General features: G+C 40.0%; 1 protein-coding gene across 2 annotated transcripts in view; it reads right to left on the bottom strand.

Moving 5' to 3' along the window:
* Positions 1-2298, bottom strand: part of SYT1 (synaptotagmin 1) — a 339701-nt gene extending 337403 nt beyond the window's left edge. Inside the window, exon 1 of one of the 2 annotated variants that reach the window (XM_063396421.1) lies at positions 1916-2298. The gene's annotated coding sequence lies outside the window, so the exon portion shown is untranslated. The remainder of the gene's footprint in view (positions 1-1915) is intronic. The other variant, XM_063396419.1, reaches the window with a different exon arrangement.
* Between the last annotated feature and the right edge of the window lie 18128 nt (positions 2299-20426).

Raw genomic sequence — 20426 nt, forward strand, 5'->3', positions numbered from 1 at the left:
TTTCAATTTGTGAATTGTATGCATGCAAATTTTGAGCAACTATACCACACGCCAAGTAATAGACCACATTAAAGTATATTTCCCTCAGACACTACTAACAGAACTAAAAACCCAAAAAGCTTTGAACAAAAAAAATATATACTTGACTCAAGACATAAAATCAGGTCATTTGTTTCCAAGAAAGAGCAGAAAATGCTATTCTAGACACATGTGCAATCTCCTCATGCTTTTCCTGAGCAGGTTTATTTAAGCATAGCAGGAGATGTCATTTCACATCCTCAGAAGCAAATTAGTTCCCTGCCTACTTGTCCTTGTACCCAAAAACTCCCCCCCCTCCCCTTTTCCAGGGACACTCCTAGAACAACTGCCCATCTGTAACTCTAGATGTCAACTCACCGGGGAAAGGGAACTCCCCTTGGGTCTACAAGTACCATCTTCCCTTTCCGAGGACAGAGTAACTCTCTCGGACAATAAAGCAATTTAAACAGCGCATAAGAGATTAACATGCAACATGGATGGCACACTGCACAGCAGCTCTGAGGATCAATATCACCGCTGCAGATTAGTAGTCCACTTGTCATCTGCAACATGTACATGTATCTAAAGCTACTCTACTGACCTTTGTACAGAAAATATTGTTTCAGAGACAGTGAAATATTATTGCACTACAACGTTTTGCATCGAGTTTACAACGTAATAAAGACAGAGCTACTTCTTCACACGCAAATGGCTATTAAAAAAGGAAAATAAAACTTGACATCCCCGAGACAATCAAAAGAAATGATTTATTTGGATGCCAACATCTGTCTTGAGATTGTGGCCAAGTGCTTTTCTGTGCTCATTTAGGATTGTACTTGGAAAGCTTTTCAGTTACATCTACCTAGAGATTTCTCTCTACCGCTTCCCATCTGACAGAAATCACTCAGCTGGCTCTGATGAATAATAGCAAAAGGCAGCTTGTACCAGAGATGACTGAACTACACATTGCGGAAAGTGCCATAAACTGCTCATTCCAATGACTACATTTAATTTATTTACTATACTGACTACCAGAAGCTAGCAGTCGTTTGATATCTTTATTTCAGAAGGCTGGAAACAAAAGAAATATTAACATTCTTTGTCACTTTCTTACTACTGTACCTAGTACAGTTTGATAGACAAAATTAACTTTTAAACAGAGCGCTGATCCCCTACCTATACCGTGTGCGCCTAGGAACCAGAACAGAAGGTACCCAAACCAGAGCAGAGCAAGTGGTACCCGGTATGAAGGAAACAATGTCAGAGAAGATGAAATTGCATGGAAAGAAAACACATTAGCCTGACAGCCTTTCTAAGTAATGTGGGAAAGGCTTTTGTGAATTGATACATAAAAGATCAGCTGTTGTCCTGCGGTCCAGAAGACCAGCGCCGGGGCGGGGCACACCGCCGCGCCCCACCGCCCTCGAGCAGGGCGACCGTCGGGACAGACCACCCTGCCCAGGGCGGGGGCTCGGCGGTGCCAGCGGCCAGGTGACACCCGCAGAAACAAGTTGGCCCGGCGGCCGCCTCGGCGCCCGCTCCGGGCAGCGGCGCGGAGGGATGGAGGGATGCAGAGCGGACGGCTCCCCTCTCCTGCAGCCGGGGCGGGGGGCGACGCCGGAGCTCCGTGAGGGCGGGGAGCAAGGAGGGCGGCGGGGGGGGGCGCGGGCGTCCCCTTTGTCTGTGTCGCCCCTCCCGTAAACGCCCCCACCCCCGCCGGGAGCGCCCCGGGGGCGGGCCCCCGCCCCCGGCGGTGCGGGCAGAGCCGGCGGGCGGGCGGCGTTGCAGCCGCCCCCGGAGCGTGTGCGCTCCCCCCGCCCGCGCAGCGGGCAGTCCTCCCCGCCCGAGGCGACGCCGCCCGGGCGCGGCCGCGGGCGGCCCCGGAGCGCTGCCTTACCTGGCAACCGGGGCGGGCGCAGCCGGCTCCGTCCTTCAGCCTCTCCCCACGGCGGCAGCTCCCGGGGCGAGGCTGCGGTGCTCGGCGGGGCGCGGGCGGACCGCCCCCGGCACGGCAGGCGGGCTGCCCCGGGCCCCTGCGCTCGGCGGGCTGGCGGCGCGCCGGGCGTTAAGTTTCAGCGGCGGTGGCGGCCGCCGGCGGGCAGGGCGAGGCGAGGCGAGGCAGGCGAGGCAGGCGGGGCGGCGGAGGCGGCACGGGGGCTGCGCGGCGCCGGGAGCGCCGCCACACTGCAGCGTCTCCAGGAATCCCTCCCGCGAGAGGCAGCCCATCACCCCCGGCCCGCCGCCCTCATTGGCTGCGGGGCGGGGAGACGCGCTCCCGCGGCCAATCGCCCGGCGCCCACCGAGGGTGGAGCCGCCGCGCCGGCCTCGCCCATCCCGCGGCCGCGGGTCCCCGTCCGCCCCGTCGGGCGGGGCCGGGAGGCGGCGGGCGGGGGACGAGGGGGAGCATGGGGAGGATGAGGAGGATGAGGAGGGTATCCCCGCGTTCGGCGGCAGGGCTGGCCTCCCCGGGCCGCCGCGGGGCTGCCGCCGGGCGGCACGAGGCGCCGTGCCACAAGCCCGGCGGCCGTCGGGCGAGGCGGGTGCCCCGGGCCGGGCGCGGCGGGGCCGTCGCCCGTAGGGCGCGGGGGGCGGCGAGCCCCGGCAGGCGCAGCTGGCTCTGTTAGCGAGCTGCGGCACTGCCCCCGCTGCCGCCCGCCCGGGCAGTCGCGACCGAGCGGGGAGTCGTGATGGGCGTCTGTGGCTTAGGCGAGAGCAGGCTGTGTCGCGTGTTCAGGTAAGGACGTGCAAGGGTTAACCTAATTCCCTTGATCCATCCACTCTGAACCGGAGCTTTGATTAACATTGGTCTGCAAAATGTAACTGTAACAAATTCAATTAAGGGAAGCACATTTCTTCAACTTTTAATTAGATCTACCCTATTTGTCTAATGTTTAATATAACATAAAAAGTTGCTCGGGCTCCAGAGGGAAATGGAAATAGATTTAGATGTAAGCTTAGCTTTTAAAAACACAACAGACTAAAGTTCTTTGTTCCTCAGCATATATTATTGCTGCATTTATATCCTCAAAGAGGATAACAAGCAATATTCCTCAAAGAGGAGGAAAACAATTTTACCTGCAAAATTGCAAACATAACAGGGTGGTATTTATGCAAGTGTTTCCCACAACCTTTAATTGTTACAGGGTACTGAACATACAGGTTGTCGCCCAGGTTTGATGCACTACTGTACGTGATCCTGCTGGATTACAGTTGTTCTAAGAAAACTTGAGAAAGTAGTAATATATTTCACAACCATTTAGTTGGTTTCAGTTAGTACACGAGAGTGAAATTTATCTAAAGTACATCTTAATATAGATAGCAGATGTTGGCAAAGAGACGAGTCTGTCTGCCATCGTCAGCAGGTAACTGAGAAAGTCACGCAGCCCCCAGGCACATCTCGTAGGTGACTTATTGTGCCTTCAACAGAACTGTATTCTGCTATTCCCCATCCTGACTTTCATGCTGGGGTTTGACTCCAATTCACAGCCCTTTTCCGGTTGAGTTTTTCTGATCACATTTGTTCTTATGTCTGTTAGTCAGAAGAGCAGTTTTTCTTGTATGGGCACATTTGATCGTGAGAGGAGAGAAGGAAAGCAAATGCAAAGAAATTATGTTGTAAAGCTTTTACTTAGCTATGGAAAGGAGGAAAACCATATTTCAAACTGCATATTCAGAAGTGTCACCTGTGCTCAGATTACCCTGTATGATTTCAAAGGGTTGCTGTTGTCTCTGTCTCAATACAATAGATACCAAAGATTATTTTCTCGAGGATCATTTATCTGGTCAGTTAAAAAACCCACACATTTCAGTGCTAGTAATTATGAGGACTTGATGCTGAGTTCCTAACAGCCACACAGCCAGAAGTCTGTGGGAGTCTTACATTCACAAGGCATGACACATCATATGCTGTATTAGTATTTGAGCAAAGACAAGAGACATCACTGGAGGCCAGTGGCCCTTCCTTAGTGTACAGACAGTAAGGAGCAGAAATGCTATCTAGTAGTAGCCTTGAAGAGTATACCATCATTTTTGCACTCTCTGGCTATGGTAGTCCATACATAATTGTTCTGCTATGTTAAAAAAAAAATATCCATCAACAACAAAGAAACTCCCCAAACCAGCTGTTGTAGGGGCTGGGAGAGTTTTTGCCTTTTATTTTCTGAGCTTGGCTGTTTGCAATGAAATAGTTGCTGCAAAAGTTGCTTCCTTCAGTTTCTTTCAAGTTTAAAGATTTATTCATACAGAAAGAGGTTTTCAGTCCTGCAATTTTTATTTCACTCCATTTTCAAGGAAATGGGTAGTTGCTATCCAGTCATTATGTTAATTATACCAAGGGAATCTGTGAGGCTTGAGGAATGACATGCATATCCTGAATGGACAAGGATGCTCTAGAAGAGCTCAGGAGCCACTGAATGCTTGCAGTGCTAGCCAAATGCTAGCCTCTAAACTCATGAAACATAGATCACTATGTTTATTATTATTAACTCTTCCAGAGTTGTGTCTAGGGAAGAAGAAGGTATCCTATTATGAAAAAAAAAAGAAGAAACATGCAAATCCAGAAGGAATTGTATTCTAAACCCTATTCTGTTGTTTTGTTTGGAATTTTAATTTTTTAATGTGTTTTAGTGGACCAGAAGAGAACTTTAAATAGTGTCTACCATTCAGAAGTTCCATCAGGAATCCTACAACATACAAATGAAGAACTAGACTCCATTATATTCTTCATATGTCCTGGTTTTGTTTTAAACTTTGACTGAGCCAAAGGTACAGGGGCGTCACGAAAAAAATTGAATAAAAAGCAAGACCAGAAATGATTCTGTGTTTGTCATTTTTATTTTTTACTTTATGTATATTGTGACTTCAAGATACAACCTCAAGATTAAAAAGCAATATGAGCCATAAAAACTAGGTTTTGAAAATGAAAGACTCCTGCTTGATTCATAAAGAAGAAGGAAGCCTGAGCCAAAGCCAATGAAACCAATATTCTCAGGCCTATCTTGGCAAGTTTTATGGCATATAAAGATCAGATACTAGAATGGCAGTCACTGAACTGAGGCTAATTCAGGAGCAACAGCAGTTGTTACACATAAAAAAAAGCAATCAGGGTTCTGACTTCTTTCCTTTTGTAGGTCACCCTTTGTGTGACCAAGTATCACAACTGCCACAAATAGATGTACAAGATGGGAAGTCAGGTAAATAATGAGAGCAAATCACTGGCAGGTAAATAAGTAAATAAAACCGGTGGCATGTTAATTTACTTAACAGGTAGATCTGTAAAAACTGAACTGTGACTGTTGTGATTCACTGGCTTTGTGTTACACAAGGTTACAGATCCTTGCCTTTAACAGAAAAATGCATTTATTTTGTTCTTCATTATCACGTAATTTACTCCTATTTGTGCTTTGATTTGGTCTTTTCCATCCTCAAGTTTTTCGTTTTTAGAGATGTTCCTATGTGAGAAGATAAAGGAATTGGGTTTTGCTTAGGGAAATGGAACAGCTTTTCAAATTAGGCTCTGATTGCAGGAGTTTAAGAACGTGTTTCTGAAATTTCTTTTAGCATATTAAATGTCTGTTCTTGATTGTTTTGGTGTTTTTTCCAGTTGACTGGGAATCCAAGGGCTGGTCTATATAGCTGAAAATTAAACACTTGGAATCCCATTTTTATGTTCTGTTGTCACACTCTTGGTTTCAGTAAAGTTTACATAATACCTACTGAGTGGTGATGATGCACTTAGAATGAAAGATATGAATGCAGAGAGAGAAAGCTACGTCCCCAAAGTGAGAATTAACCTTCAGTAAAATTCATAAATACTGGAGTAACTATTCAGCTATACACAATTAATGGAAGTGTTATATGAAGTAAATCATCTTTGAAGATGATTTTTCTAACAATGTATGTGATTACCATTTGGGTAGAGAGAATGGAGAATAAATGTTGAGGTTTTGTGGTTTTAATTACAGCTAACAATCAAAGGGTAAAATCAAAGAACTTGTTAGTCCACTCCCTGATGTTTGTCTCAGTTTGTCATCTGATTTCATTGTTTTCTTCTGTTTGATCTGTACACATCTGCTGCTGCTTCTTAGTTGTTTAGGCAGAGATGATCTCTTTTAGTCTGCATTTGTATAGCAGCTGACACTGAGAGCTCCTGCTTTGTGCCCAGGGCTCCTGGACACTATGGCAGCAGAAATGAAAATGAAAACAGAAGTACTCTGAGGGGGTGTTCAAGTGTAGCCAAACCAACTTGCATATGCTTCGCACAGATGTCAGCTGTGTAATGTGAGAACTGATCTGAGTCAGTGTCAGTCTGTTCCCCTGTAGATGGTGCCCCTAGTTCAGGGATTCTCTTTTGGGTTGTCAGATCTGCATCCCTAATCCCCCTCCCCACTCTGAAAGTCAGTTTTCACCAAAGAGGTGCTCAGGATGGTACTCCAGAAAAAAATGTTTTCAGTGCAGATAAGATGAGCTGGACTGAAGTCCCAGTCCTCTTTTCAGGCACAATCTACTTTATAAAATAACAAAGTACTGAATTCTTAGCTTCCAGAACACCCAGATATTATCCATCTCCTTACCTTATGGCTTCCTCCATGTAAAATTTCTAATCCATAACTAGTATATGCATCACATGGATGACTGTGTAATAAAAAGAATGTGAAATGGGATTTCTAATTTAATATTGAGGAATGACCTTGCAAAGCAGGAAGATCTGTGTAATGGCAGTCAGTGTTACCTCTGAGGAGAGGGTCGAGACTTAAACAATGTCTTTTCAAATCAGTATGAATGATTATCACAATGCACATAAGGGAGCACATTCCATGTCTCCAATACAAATTAAGCATAACTCCATATGGAGAGACTCAAATGAATTGCCTTTTAAGTGCAAAATATGTTTATATTTACTCCAACCTGAGAGTGCAGTGTGGGTGAATCATATAAGTATCAAACCATAACACTAAAATAGAGGTAAAATCTTAAGGCTTCAGGCTTTCTAGATTTCATGTCTCTAATTTGAGATGTCCATGAAACCTTCACCATGCAGCAGACATACAGCAAGAGTGCCCCAGGAAGCCAGCCCAGGCATAAAGCAGGGTAAGTTCTACCATCTAACTATGCAGAGTAGGTCAAGAACTTCCAGGTGAATTAAAAATGGGATAGAGTTCCTAAAGAACTAGTTAATGTATTTTAAATTTCAGAAGATACTTCTGAATGTTAGTAGCATGATAAATAATTCTCAAGGGAGTTTGTTTTCAATTAGCTCACATTGTCATTTTATTCAAAGTAAAGTTACCCTAGTATTTGTATTTAAAATGCCAAATCAAGAAACTGTCAGTGTTATTTTTTACAGTAGTCATTATTTCATAGTAATTTATGTCTGTTTAAGAAATGTATTTACTTCTCTTAAAAAATCTGATGTCTAGATTTTTATTGAGCTTAAATGCTTGCAAACCACATAGATAAATGAACTGAAAATTATGTGTCATTAATATAATTAGTAGAAAAGATTTTTGAATTTTTCTTTCTTCATAGCAATGTTTTAGCCAGTATACAATATGGTAAACTAGCATTTACTCTGACAATTCTGTCTGTCAGCAACACTGTTTTGTTTACAAACTAAAAGAATTGTTTTGTTTGCCATCCTGCTTTTTCTATAGCATATGCCATAGCCTTCAAATTGCTCAAGTATAAATTAGAAGGAAGTCGAGCTCTCCAACTGTGTTGTTAAGATGATAAGGTCAATAGTAATGTCTCTTCCGCAAACCTTGATAGATATTTATCCAGGTTGAAGCTGAATTTTTATTCATTGCAATATGTTAGTGAAAATAAGGCCTTTCTTGCTTTTTAAAAAATTTAGGCAAGAAAAATAAATCCTACCCAATGAACCTAATTCTCCTCACAGTTAGATATAAATCTGTAGTAAGACCTGCTGTCTTAAAAGCACAGTTTTCATGACTGTTATCTTCTATAAATCAAACTGCCTCAGTCCTAAAGAAGTTAATGTACCAATGCATAATTTTTAATTCAAGTGCTGAATTTAAATACAAAGTTTTAAGATAGCAGAGACTCCAGGTGCACTCTGGGGACATAGTTTCTTCTTTACTCAGTAGTTCCTACTTAGTCTGGGGCAAGGTCATCTTCCCTAGCTGCTCATAAATCTGTACTGAGAATCCCCTATCACCCTCCTAGGCTTTTTGCTTTTGGTCTGTTTGCTTGCCAATCCTTTCACCTTCCTTCTCAGTCCTTTCTGTTCATCTGACAGTATATTTTGGGATAACGCTGCCAGTCCTCAGTGGAACAGTCTGAACAATCACAGTCATCCTCTTTAGCCTCATGTTAGATGCATTTCTGCAAGAACCAGGATTGGTTCTTTTCTGTTAGGGATGGAGGTGAAGTCTGCAGTCAGAATTCTGACAGATGATGAGGTACAGTAATAAAGTGGTTCCTGCTGAGGAATGGAAAGGTCATTAGGTCATTGGTTTGGTTTTTCATTTTTGTTTGAATGTGAACAGAAGTAGTTACTAAGGAATGTTGCTTCCTGGATAAAAACAAAATTAAAAACAAACAGGAAAAGAAAAGAATAAAAACAGACTAAAAAGTATGGGATAATAATAATAATAATATAATATATAATAATATATGGGGATAATAAAGATTCTCATCACTGGAAACTTGTCTTTGCCCACACTGAGATGGGACAAAGAGCTTGCTAACTTAAGCTCAGTAATTTGATCCTAGGGAGAAGTTCAGCCCAAAGGAGTGTTTGGTACTAATTAGTTTAAGGATTTTGGCTAATATCTCCTTGTCCTTTAGTGTGGATTTTCAAAGAAATGATGATTTCATATGGTCTTTGATGTTAGAACTTTAAATTAAAATGTTCTTTCTGAAGGTGAGAGCCTAGATTAAGTTATTCTGGGACTTAAAGTGGACTCCTTCCTTCCTTACTTCCTCTGGAATCTATGGCCTACACTTTCCCACCATAATCACAGAAAGGCATTATCATCATTATTCCCTCATAAATACAAAGGTATCTGCAGAATAATCTCAGAGATTTTTTAGAGCATCAGTCATTCATCCTGAGTTTAAAAAGACCTATTCAATGCTAAGGGTTTCTTTATTAGCTTCCTCTTCAGTTTAGCTTTTCCTCTGAAAATTATTAAGCTTAATCTCTGACCTAACTGTTTTCTTTTTTAAGGAAACCTGTCATGCCATTTCTGTCATACAGGGGTTCATAAAAATGTTTACATTTGACTTTTTCCAGAAGATTTATATTAGTTTTCTCTCCCCTCTACTCTTATTTAAATAGAACTTGTTTGATTTTTTTCCTGCAGTCACTTCTAAAACAATCCATGATGGTTTTCTTTTGAGGAAAAGGGGTTATTTGCCAAAGTTATTTACAGTTTAATTGCCAGTTTAATTACAATCTAATGTCTCATTTACTGTGACACACTGTACCCTGCAGGCTGACCTGTGATAGATGTTAGGAGTCACAGTGGCAACAGATTCACCTGTGTCTGAAGCTGGGCAGCTTCACACTGATGTCAGCAGACTGCCCTGAAAAACCACACCAGCCCTCTAGTGATGATCAGAACATGAAAAATTCTCTGGCCAAGCCTGTTTGGAGTATTTCAGTATTGTGGTGTTTCTACACTCCCAGTTTTTGCCACTGATGCATAGTTCATTGATTTTTTTATATGTTGATGAACACATTCAGTGGCTGTCCTAGAAAAGACATCTCAGAGCATGAATACTGAGACTAGCTGATGCTTTTGGCATGTTTTGTCTCACTTTGCTACGGATGCTATCAGATATCTGATGTCAGCTTACAGTCCTCCACAAGAATCTCAAAAATCTGTGTACCTTCCTGGAAGGACCTCCAGAAAGGAGGTTGTAGTGCCATACTACAAAGAACTATATTAGTAGTGTACAAAGGATCATTTGAGGTTCTGTTCCTATTTCTGGTGCTGGTTAGAGAGTTATGTGAGAAAAAAAGATTTGATGCCCCCCCATGCTAAATTTCATGGCCATGAAGTTTTACTGCCAATAACATGTAGTCATGTATCTGTAAAGTAACTGAGGTTACGACAGACATTTAGGGGTCATCTGTTCTAACCGCACGCTCAGAGCAGATCTTGATAGAACAGGTTCCTTGGGGCTTTGTTCAGTGCCGTGAAGGATGAAGGGTTTCAAGTCATGCAGGTGGCCCTCCAGACCTCCTCACAAGTACTGAATCAAGGCACAGATTTCTTTCCGTGACCTCCTGGGTCTTCTCTTGCTGACACTGCCAAGGATGTAGCTGGCCATTTTTGCGGCAACAACATGCTGCTGATTCATGTTCTTGATTCAGAAGCACAGCTATACATTGAGAAATTGAAAGGCTGTGTATGTGTATGTCCGTCCTTGATCAGAATCAGCTAAAATGTGTCAGCTTCCCACACCTCCTTCATGAATTTGGTGTCAGGGAGTCCATGAACCAACCTGTGAGGGGCCACAACCGTCCCTCCTGTTAGAGAGCTGTGTTTCCTGAGGTGGTGGTCTGCTGGCCATATGAACACTATTCATCACTCTAGAAAGGTGGGGAAGCTGTGTAATACCTGGAGGAGGATAGTGATCCTTCTGAAACCATATCATTATGGATGATATACATGAGGTCTGTGAGCAATTCTATGATCTTGACAGTAGGTTCTCCTAGCTCGAACTAATGATCAGGAGTGACTAAGCCTGCAATGGTAATGACATCCTCCTAAGATCTGTGGCTTCAGAGAGGTACACCAAACACTTTGCAAATGCTATTATTCTTGTCCTGAAATTCACTGTCATCCTGAAAATCTGCTTTAAGCTGTTCCAGGCCTGGAGATGGATGTTTTTCTACTATCTGAAATTTATTTCATTTGTCCAAAGTTTCCAGGCAACAAAGAACAGATTGCACTCATGCAGCTATGGCCCAGTCTGTCCTGGAGGAGGTTAGGATTTGCAAGAGATTTTGTCCTGGTTCTTCAGGTGGAAGAGTGTTGCCATGAGGTTTTTTCCTGTGTGTCGAGTGCTCATATTGGAAGAGAATATGCAGCTTCTCTCCCGCTTGTTAATGTAAACACTGGCCATGTTTTGCTAACTGTCTCTCCTTGTTTACATATTTCTAGATGGGAGGAGAAAGGTGACTGACTGTTAGCTTGACCAGTGGGATTGGAAGGTGGGGATTTCATCCTCCAATCAATGGACATTATAGGATATGTATATAAGTGACTTTGTAAATAAACTATGGAGTCCCTCATTTATCGTCAGGCCCAGCGGCGGCAGAAGAGTGGAAGTGGATGACCTGATGATGTCTGCAGAGCAGTGTTGCTTTGGTTTCTCTGAGTTTTTTTAAAACCTTCTGCTTGTTCATAAGATGGAGTCAGTTCTTTAGTTTTTGTACAATATTAAGAGTCAGTTTTTCACTTTCTCACACTTTGGAACATAAACAACCTTTCTTGTTTTTGTTCACTGTCCTTTGTTTACATATTTCTAGCCTGAAACCAATGTTGGTTGACAGCTGGTATGACCAGTGGGGTGAAGGAGTAGTAACCCCAGAAGCCAATCCCCAACCAGACCCACAAATGTATGAGGATGAAAGAAATAAACAGGCTCGTCCTCTTTTTGGGGAGCAGCTTTTCACTGCAGACTTCCTGCCTCCGTGTTGTTGTTTTGCGTGCCGCTTTCACAGAGCACATTTAGATTGTCATAATGGGCTTTGGGAAGCAGAGAGCTGCTCTTGTATTTGGGACAGTTACAGCTTGTGTTTGAAACAGAACTTGAGGGTCAATAAATGCAAAATAATGGGCTATAATTATCTATAACCACCACGACTTTGTAGTGAGGGGAAACCAATCTGGGACACAATCTACAGACTGCAGCAATGTGGGTACAGCTCAAGCGTGCACCAAATACAGACTTAGTCTGTGAATCACCTTTGCAAAGTATAGAAGGTGTAACGCTTCACGTAGCTCTAGATTTCTGTTTAGGCTTTTCATGTTCATTGTATAATCCAGCCTTGGAGTACATATCTCAGGGCCTTTTCCTTGCTTACTTTTTGAGCCTTCTCATTATACATTGGAGACTTCCTTTCCAAGCACTCATGCGCAGATTCATACTGAGATGGGAAAATGGTACTTACATTTTCTACAATTAAATGTTATGAGCTCTATGATAACTTATTTACTTACCTCTATTACAGCAGTAGGAAAGCCTATATAGTAGTAATAAAACTAGTATAGCAGTATTAGAAATTAAATTAATTAATATAAAAGTAAAATAAATTGGTGTATTTTCTAAAATAAACCAGAAATAGTGTATAAAATAAAACAATAAATAAATTAGCAGAACTAGTATACCTGTAATAGTATAATATTGAAGATATATACTATAGCAGTAAAGGATATAGTAAATTTTACAGTGAGGCTACTAGAGTAGTAGTAAAGCTAGTATGGCAATTAAGAGACTCTTCTCTTGGCATGGAGAGTGAGTTTAAAGTTTGTTTTGGAACTGGGGTTTGTACTGTCTGGAAAAAGATGAAAAAGGCTCTTTCTGATATTATTCTTTTTAACTTCAAGGGGCTGCTGGAATACCCTGAAGCAACCTTAAAATATGCAAAAGTCACTTCACTTTCACAGTAAGAACTACATTTTTAATACAGTTTCAGTAACAATTCCTCCTATAATACTTTTGCTGCAGAAAATTATGTATGTTTATTCTTCTAATTAAAAATATATCTAATGCATTTTTTCATGATAGAAAGTATAGCAGAGTAATCTTTGCCTTCAGGTCATAACACTTGAGCCAGAACTGAAGAGCTGACTGAACTAAAATTCTCTTAATAAGCCACAGAAAAGTGACTAACACAATGATAATCTCTGCAGCTCTTGCTGGAACCATCAGCACTATCTATCAGAATATACTCTGCCTCAGGATGTCATTTCTAAGGTGATTTTCTTATGACTATTTTTTTTTTTAAGTTTTGTTTCTGGTTTTAGTTTCTTATCTTTTCTTCTTTATCCTTGCCATATATTTATAGCTTCCACACAGGAACTGTAATTAAACCTTTTCTTTGCTCTATGCCTTCAGCCTCTAATGCATTGTATAATGTTAATAGTCCTAATGTAGAAGAGTAAGAATCCACTAATGTAAACTTTTGGGAAGGTTTCCAAAAGTACATTCTGATTTGAATCATGTAATAAATTGCACTGACATACAGTTAAGCTTATAATGGTCTACTAAGATCTCTCCATAGATATAACAGAAATATAGGACTTCTGTGACTCAGAATTTCTAAAATAGAGCTCTTGGTGAAAGAACACAGGTAATCTGAAGACTGAGGATGCCTGTGATCCAAACTGAACACATTTATTTTCTATTGGTATCTAAATATAGGTTTAATAAGTTAAACGAAGGTCATGCTGATATTTTCTGGCCTTTATTCTTTCTAATGTGAGAGAGATGTTTGGCTATGGGAGTACAGGAGTTCTGTTTGCCTTTTTTATATTATTTTCCTTTCCATGTCTTGTTTGTACTTAGCTGTATCATTTTACTCCAAGTTCTCTAAAGTTCTTCCCCTATTTTTCCCTCTCTAACCCTGTGTGTAATATTTAAATTGTATTTGAACCAGACTTTCTATATCTGACTTGCTGTATACAGATGACATTATTTAGCCTAAATTTTCCATTATGAAACTCCTCAAAAATCCATTGCTCACAAGATGACTGACAGTTTTGGGACATGTTCTTACTGTTTTCCATTTGGACATTTTACTGGTCTCAAAGCAGATTTAACAGAACCCACATTTCTCCAATTAGAACCAATTTAAGAGTGTAAAGCTAGTTTGATCTTTGACTATCTGATCTTCTCAAATTCAAACCTTTTGGCTGAATTCCCTGATTCTTTATATATTCACTTGATGGCACTGACCCCAAGAATACTGGCCCTTCACTGAAACATCCTATTCTAGCAGCCTAATTTAGTGTCAGCCTGGCTAGTGAGAAGCTGCTGAATATATTGAGTATATGGCTACTTAGAAGCTGCTGAATCTCAGGTTTCTCTCTGCAAATTGCCTCTATATTTTTGGTATTCCTTGACAGAAACTTGTTAATGTGTTATTCAGCTTTAATCCAATGCTTATAGTAAAAATATAACCAAGTTTTTAGGTCTTTATTATTATAATTTGCTTTAAATAAAACTTACTGCTTTTTTAAAAAATTCAAAGACGCTCAGATGTAGATGGGCACAAACCCACTGCTTGTAGCAGCTAAAAGCTATATATTTCTAAAAGTGGTTTCACTTGTTTTCACATCTCAAGGCTCTTACCTTGGCAGAACCAGTTTGCTGTTAAAACTAAGGCAAATTTGAAACCTGCAGCCCAAAACCAGAGATGTGTGCTGAGAGAAAGGTCATCTTGTAGTGAAAGACAGAGGCACAGTTTTGCACAGTCAAATTTACCTAAGAACAGAAATCCAAGGTGATTTTACTGATGCTCAGTCTTAGCTAGTTGAAGAAAGCCAATCTGTGAATGACAGATTCCCAGTGGAACTGTGCTGGAAGTACAAGATGGTAGGCATGTGGAGGAGGACAATGAAGACTCTGTAAATTCAGATTACCATATTATAGCTGTGTCTGTGCCAGGATGTCCTGACTAACACAGTTTTTGTTGAGGGTCTGTTTGTAGGATATAGATAGTGCTCCAGGTCATAAACTGTTCTCCTGCTTCTGGGCCTGAGCAAGTGAGCCCAAACACATCCATTACCCAGGGTCTTGCCTAAGACATCACATTCACATCAGGGCTGTGACCTCTTCAGACTGTGTCTGCCATGGCAGATGTAACAGGAATACCAATCAGGAAAGATTTCTAAAAGTTTTAAAAATGGATTTGTGTGAAACCTGTCCTAGTACCTCTCAGTAGCTCCCACATGGACTAGAACCACACAGCATCCTGCTTATAAAACAAACTCTCAGGTGTTTCCTTTTATTAAAATGCCAGTGATGTTATAGTACTAGAACACATTTAGCATAATTGTTTTGCATTGACATCCATAATTTCTGATGTCTTTTCTGCATATCCATGTTTCTGATTCCACCAAAATTTCAGTCTTCTCTTCTACCATTTTTGCTTCTTCAGTGATTCATTCAGTCTTGTAGTTTGAAAGTCCATCTGCTTATTTTAAGAGCAGATCTTTCTCTTTCCAACCAGGAAAAGAAACAGCAGAATCAATATAACATAGCTGGAATTAATTGCATAGATATTTACAGAATGCAGATGCATTCCTTTCCACATTTGTAAACCAGTTTAATAATGACTGCCCCCTCCCAAACATGCATGCTATCATTGCAGGAAACATGTTGTTTTGTAAACAAATTATGTGGAATGATGCAACATGACAAGAATAATGCAGTTTAAACTTGATTCCAAGTTAATATACCACATTTCATTAATTTGTAATATTTCAAATGCACAGTTTACAGAACCAGGAGACATTGTTAATTGTAATTTTCCCATAGTAAAACAACAAATGGAAACATAAATTCTGAAATTCAGTTTCAGAGAACTCATTTTCTCTTGGCATTGAGCACTCTTCCCAGCTCTACTCTGAGCCTCTGGATTTTGTGAACATTTCAGATTTATTTTTTCACTTGTTTTACATTTGCAGCTAGCTTAAAAACATTATGCAGTAAAGCCTGGAAAAACCAGCACCCAAGTGTCAAATAACACAGAGAAAGTGCAATCCCCAAATTCATGTATTCTACTAAATTTAATTTTCAAGCCAGTCTTTTAGGATTTAGATTTTTTTTAAATAGTTGCAGTACTAAAGATTCTAAAATCCTCATCAATCTAGTCACAATACCAATACACAAGAATTGATGTTAGTTGAACTTAAAACACTATCAGTAAGGAAGGATGAACAAAAAGTGATTTGGCATGAATGGGCCACAGATTTTGGCATATGCTGAAGTGGCAGTATTGTTTTATTACAAAGATTAATTTTTCAACTCAGTTGAATGCCACAAGGCCTATTTTTATGTTTCTCTCAAGAAAAAAATCTGTAAGATTTTCTTCTATACCTTTCCTTTTATATCTCAGTAAATATGACTGCTTTCTGGTGGTTTAGAGCTCCAGTGCTTTTCCTGGTTTGAGGTTTTCTTCACCAGCTTAGTAACCTGTTCTTGTGTTCCTACGTGTTTGGATTCTTATTTGGTCTAGAATTCATGCACTTTTAAGGAGTCTGCACAGAATGTGTAAAATACAGTTGACAGGACTATTGGTGTTTTGATATCCTTGGGTTTGCATATATCTGTAATGGTTCTTAACCATTTGCCTAATCTTTACCATTTCCATTGTTTCACTTTGCCAGAAGTTACCTAGTAGTTGAGCTGGAAAACAGACAAGATTAGACATTTAGACTGTTTTGTATTAGAATAATGTGAGAGAGATGAAAAAAGCTCCATCTTCCAAGTATTGTCCTTCTTTGCTGTAACAAAATGATATTATTTCATTAAAAAAAATTAAATTTAAAACAAATTTAACCTCTTTCACTTTGAGACTACTAGAATGTAAAATTCTTCCCTTGATGTAGATGATTTGCTCAAATGATTAAATCAGTCTTTCTGAGGCAAACAAATGCATCAGCACATGTATACTCAAAGGACCAAAGCAGGAGGTATGCCTCTGTAATGAATGATTTTGAAACTTCTGGACAAAAAAAAATCTCAGTGCAATTAAAAGAAATGCAGGCAGGATAGAAAACAAAAGGGTGCTTCTAGAAATATATATCAGAAGGTGTAAGAATCAGAAGATGAGGAAAAAGGCAGAAGAGAAAGCTTTGCTGACTACAATAGACATCAAGGGTCTTGAGCCTGAACTGGGCTCTGATGAATATCTGGCTGTAAATGCAGTTTTCCAGATTGAACCTGACTCTGATAACTCAGTGAATTTATAAACAGCTCCTTCTCTGATCAGGTGTTTACTGGTGAGCAGAAAGTCTATTGGTCTTGTAAGCAAGGACAGGTATTCAACCAGGAATTATCTAGAGATATTATTAAAAGGGAATTTTTTGTTTCCTTTTCAAATAGGACTTTATTTTGGCTTATCTACCTTTACCTCTTGATTCCATGCCATTCTCCTCTTTTGCTCTTCCCATTTTCCTTCTTTGAAATAATTTTTCTTTAATGTAGCTCCCCAAAATATTCTTGATTCATTGATGTTGGCATTGGTGTTTTAATCAAATTCTATAGGCATGTATTTGTTTCAGTGAAACTACAGCTGAAAATAGTTATGGGCTCCAATTCTGAATCACTGTAACAAAATTAAAATTAAAAGCATCCCAGGAGCTTTTCTAGCTACTAGGTTTTAAGTTAGTGGCACTCTCTTGGGAATTGAGGCTGCAAGTTCAAGTCCCTGTTCCATCCAATTTGGAACTGGAATTGGAACAGAAAATTGGATCTGGGTCATCTGCATTTCAGGCAAGTATCCTCCTCAGGAAGCCAAGAAGTCACCGTCCCCTATCCAACAAATGTTTTTCATTTAATGAGGTCTTGAATAGGAGGGGTTTTACTTCTTCCATGCTATGCAGAGGAGACAGTGGTACCTGGCCCCCCGTGCTCCCTTTCTTGTCCTGAGCCATGGGGCAGTTCCAGGAACAGACTCAGTTTCAATAGACCCATTCCTTTCAAGTAAGTGAATAGCAAAAGCCTTGCTAAACAGAATTTTTACACTCCAGCTAGCACTCCTGTGAAGTCCTGGGCTGCCACTCTCTCTGGCACTGCAGAGATGTTCTGTCTTGTCCAGAGATAAAGGCAGGAAACATGGAGAGGTAGCTGAGGTTCCCTATTCCTCCTTGATGCCTAGCCTAGTAACAGCCCGACCCTCCATTCCCTGGTCCAAGCCTGGGAAATAAGAGGAGAGACTTGTGCCCAGATAATAGGAGCAGCAGAACTTGCCTGAAGCAGTTTTTCTTTTCTTAAGGGAAAAGGCTGGTAAATGGAAATTTAAAAGTTCGACATCTATTTGAAGTATTGAACTCTTGTGTTTACTTCATTCTCTCACTGGATTTACAAGTATGAGCTATTTTCATCCAAACTAGAAGAAAAAGCAAGGCAAACTGGCACATGTAGTAGGCAGTTTCTTCCTAACTCATATAGGCCTGTTATGAAGGCCTATTTTAAATTTCCTTTTCCTCCCAAAAGACATGTTAAACTGGGTTTTTAGGGACTTTACAGTATAATCAAACTAGCTCAGCACAGCAGGAATTCACATCTTTTTTCCCATATTATTATAAAGTCTACTTTCAAGTGTCTTTGTACACCATTGCATTTTGGGAATTCTGGAGATTATAAATAAAAACATCTTCTGTTCTTGAAAGAACCTCTGGGCAAGTTCTTTCAACAGAAGCTTCTCTTCACAACATTAGAGAATGCAGTGTAAAGCTCACTGTTACAGGAAAAATATTCTTCCCATTTATCAAAAGATTATTTTAGACACATTAGTTTAAGACATACCTTTAAAAGGTTGAGTGTTTAGAAAGCACAACAAAACCCTTTGTTTTCTCAATCTATATGTTTGCTTTGCCACTTTCAGGCTATACCTTCATAGTTTTGTTCCTTGTTTACTGACTGCACGTATTTTCTAAATGCACACAGATCAGCCTGGAAACACCATTTGTGCATGACCTTATCTCAAAGCGCCAGATGGATGCAGACAGGTAGCAAGAGAGCTATGTAAAAAGTAAAGATTTCCATTTGCGCTTCCTGACAAGTTTTGCTGAGAGATGGGAAGGGATTTGCTTAGTCCTTCAGTGAAAGTTGGATTCATAAGCAAGTCCAGTGGGAAATTTGTATTAGGTCTGCCAGCTTTGTCTGTTGCATGAAATGACAGATTTGTATTCGAGTAAGACCATTACAATTTCAAAGAAAATACTGGCGATTCAAGAAATTTAGCTAAAAGTTCTTGGCTGACTCTGAAGTGTTATACAATAATTTGTGAAGGGTCTGTTGTATAGGACTCAGACATTTCCAGAAAAAGGTTCACCCAAATGTAAGAGTTAATGACATATTCAAAATGTCAGCTAAATGATTATTCAAGCCACTTTTCTCTAAATTTTTTTTAATGTATGACAGATGTCTACCACATCCTCACAGCGGAATGAAGACCAGTACAGAAAATAGGAATTGATCATAATTGCTGCTGAAATGGAAAGATAATGACCAATGACCTTCTTCATTGATGAGAACAATAATGTTTACCGTGGATAAAATATATACTTTCAGGAATGTGGCTCACAAACAGAAAATCAATAAGGAGAAGGTTCAGATTCTGCTGTCTGTGTACTAAATGTTTGCTGGCTGAAATGAGAACTTAATAGACAGATCTATGACCTGTTGAGTTTTACAGCTTTGTACTTTGAAACTGTGAAAAAGTTGGAATAGAGACTTACTCTTCACACCCACTGTGCAGTTTCATAAACCAAGAGAAAATTAGTTTTTATGAAAAATATGGGAAATAGTAAGTTATCAAAAGAATGTTTCTTTCTCTGAAGAAATGTTGACTCCCAATTATTTTCAGAGATGATATCAGCAGGAAATTCAACACACTTCAGATAGTAAAAAAAAAGTGTAATTATGCCTCTTTATATACAGATGTTTATAAAGAACGCTTTATTAAAGAATTTGACCCACAGAATCAAAATATAAGATAGATTTTAAATCATCCATGTTTTAATTCAATGAATATTTGTTTTTACTTGTGCCCTATAAAAGCATGTGTGTGGTGTGTTCTAGCTGTTGCCAAATGCCATTATATTAAATTAAAAATACATACACTGTTATTTTTTCAGAATCTGTGGCTTCACAGAGTATTACAACAGGAACTCACAGAACCCATTGAGTTCTGTTTTAATTTTATAATATTCTGGTTAATAATGTCTGTTAAAACATCCATTAAAAAAACCATCATGCTAATTTAACTGGGAATATATAATAGATGCTATTTAATGCTCCCATTAAATTAATGCTAAGACTTAGTGTCTTCAATAGATGTTGTTATTAATGATATCTTAAATAGATGCTATTACTGAAAAGAGTAATGCAACATTAATTAAAAGCAAGCTAGGACTTCACTGTCAAAAGAAAAACTCCTTTCCTACTAGACCAAAATATTAGCAGTAGCAAAACATTTTCTTGTTTGGTTCAATGTCTCCTACATTCTACCATTATTTTCCCTTTAGTGTAATGACCTCATCTGCACATTGTAATTACATTCTCATGTCAAATGGATATAAAATATATGCTTCCACGGTGATGGAATGCTTCTTAGTTTCCTTCTCTTTCTTTCTATTTTTAAACTAGTAAATGCAAAGATTAAATGAACCAGAAAAGTATTGATGCCCAAATATTAT

Source organism: Prinia subflava, chromosome 4, assembly GCF_021018805.1.
Source record: "Prinia subflava isolate CZ2003 ecotype Zambia chromosome 4, Cam_Psub_1.2, whole genome shotgun sequence".
Taxonomy (NCBI): domain Eukaryota; kingdom Metazoa; phylum Chordata; class Aves; order Passeriformes; family Cisticolidae; genus Prinia; species Prinia subflava.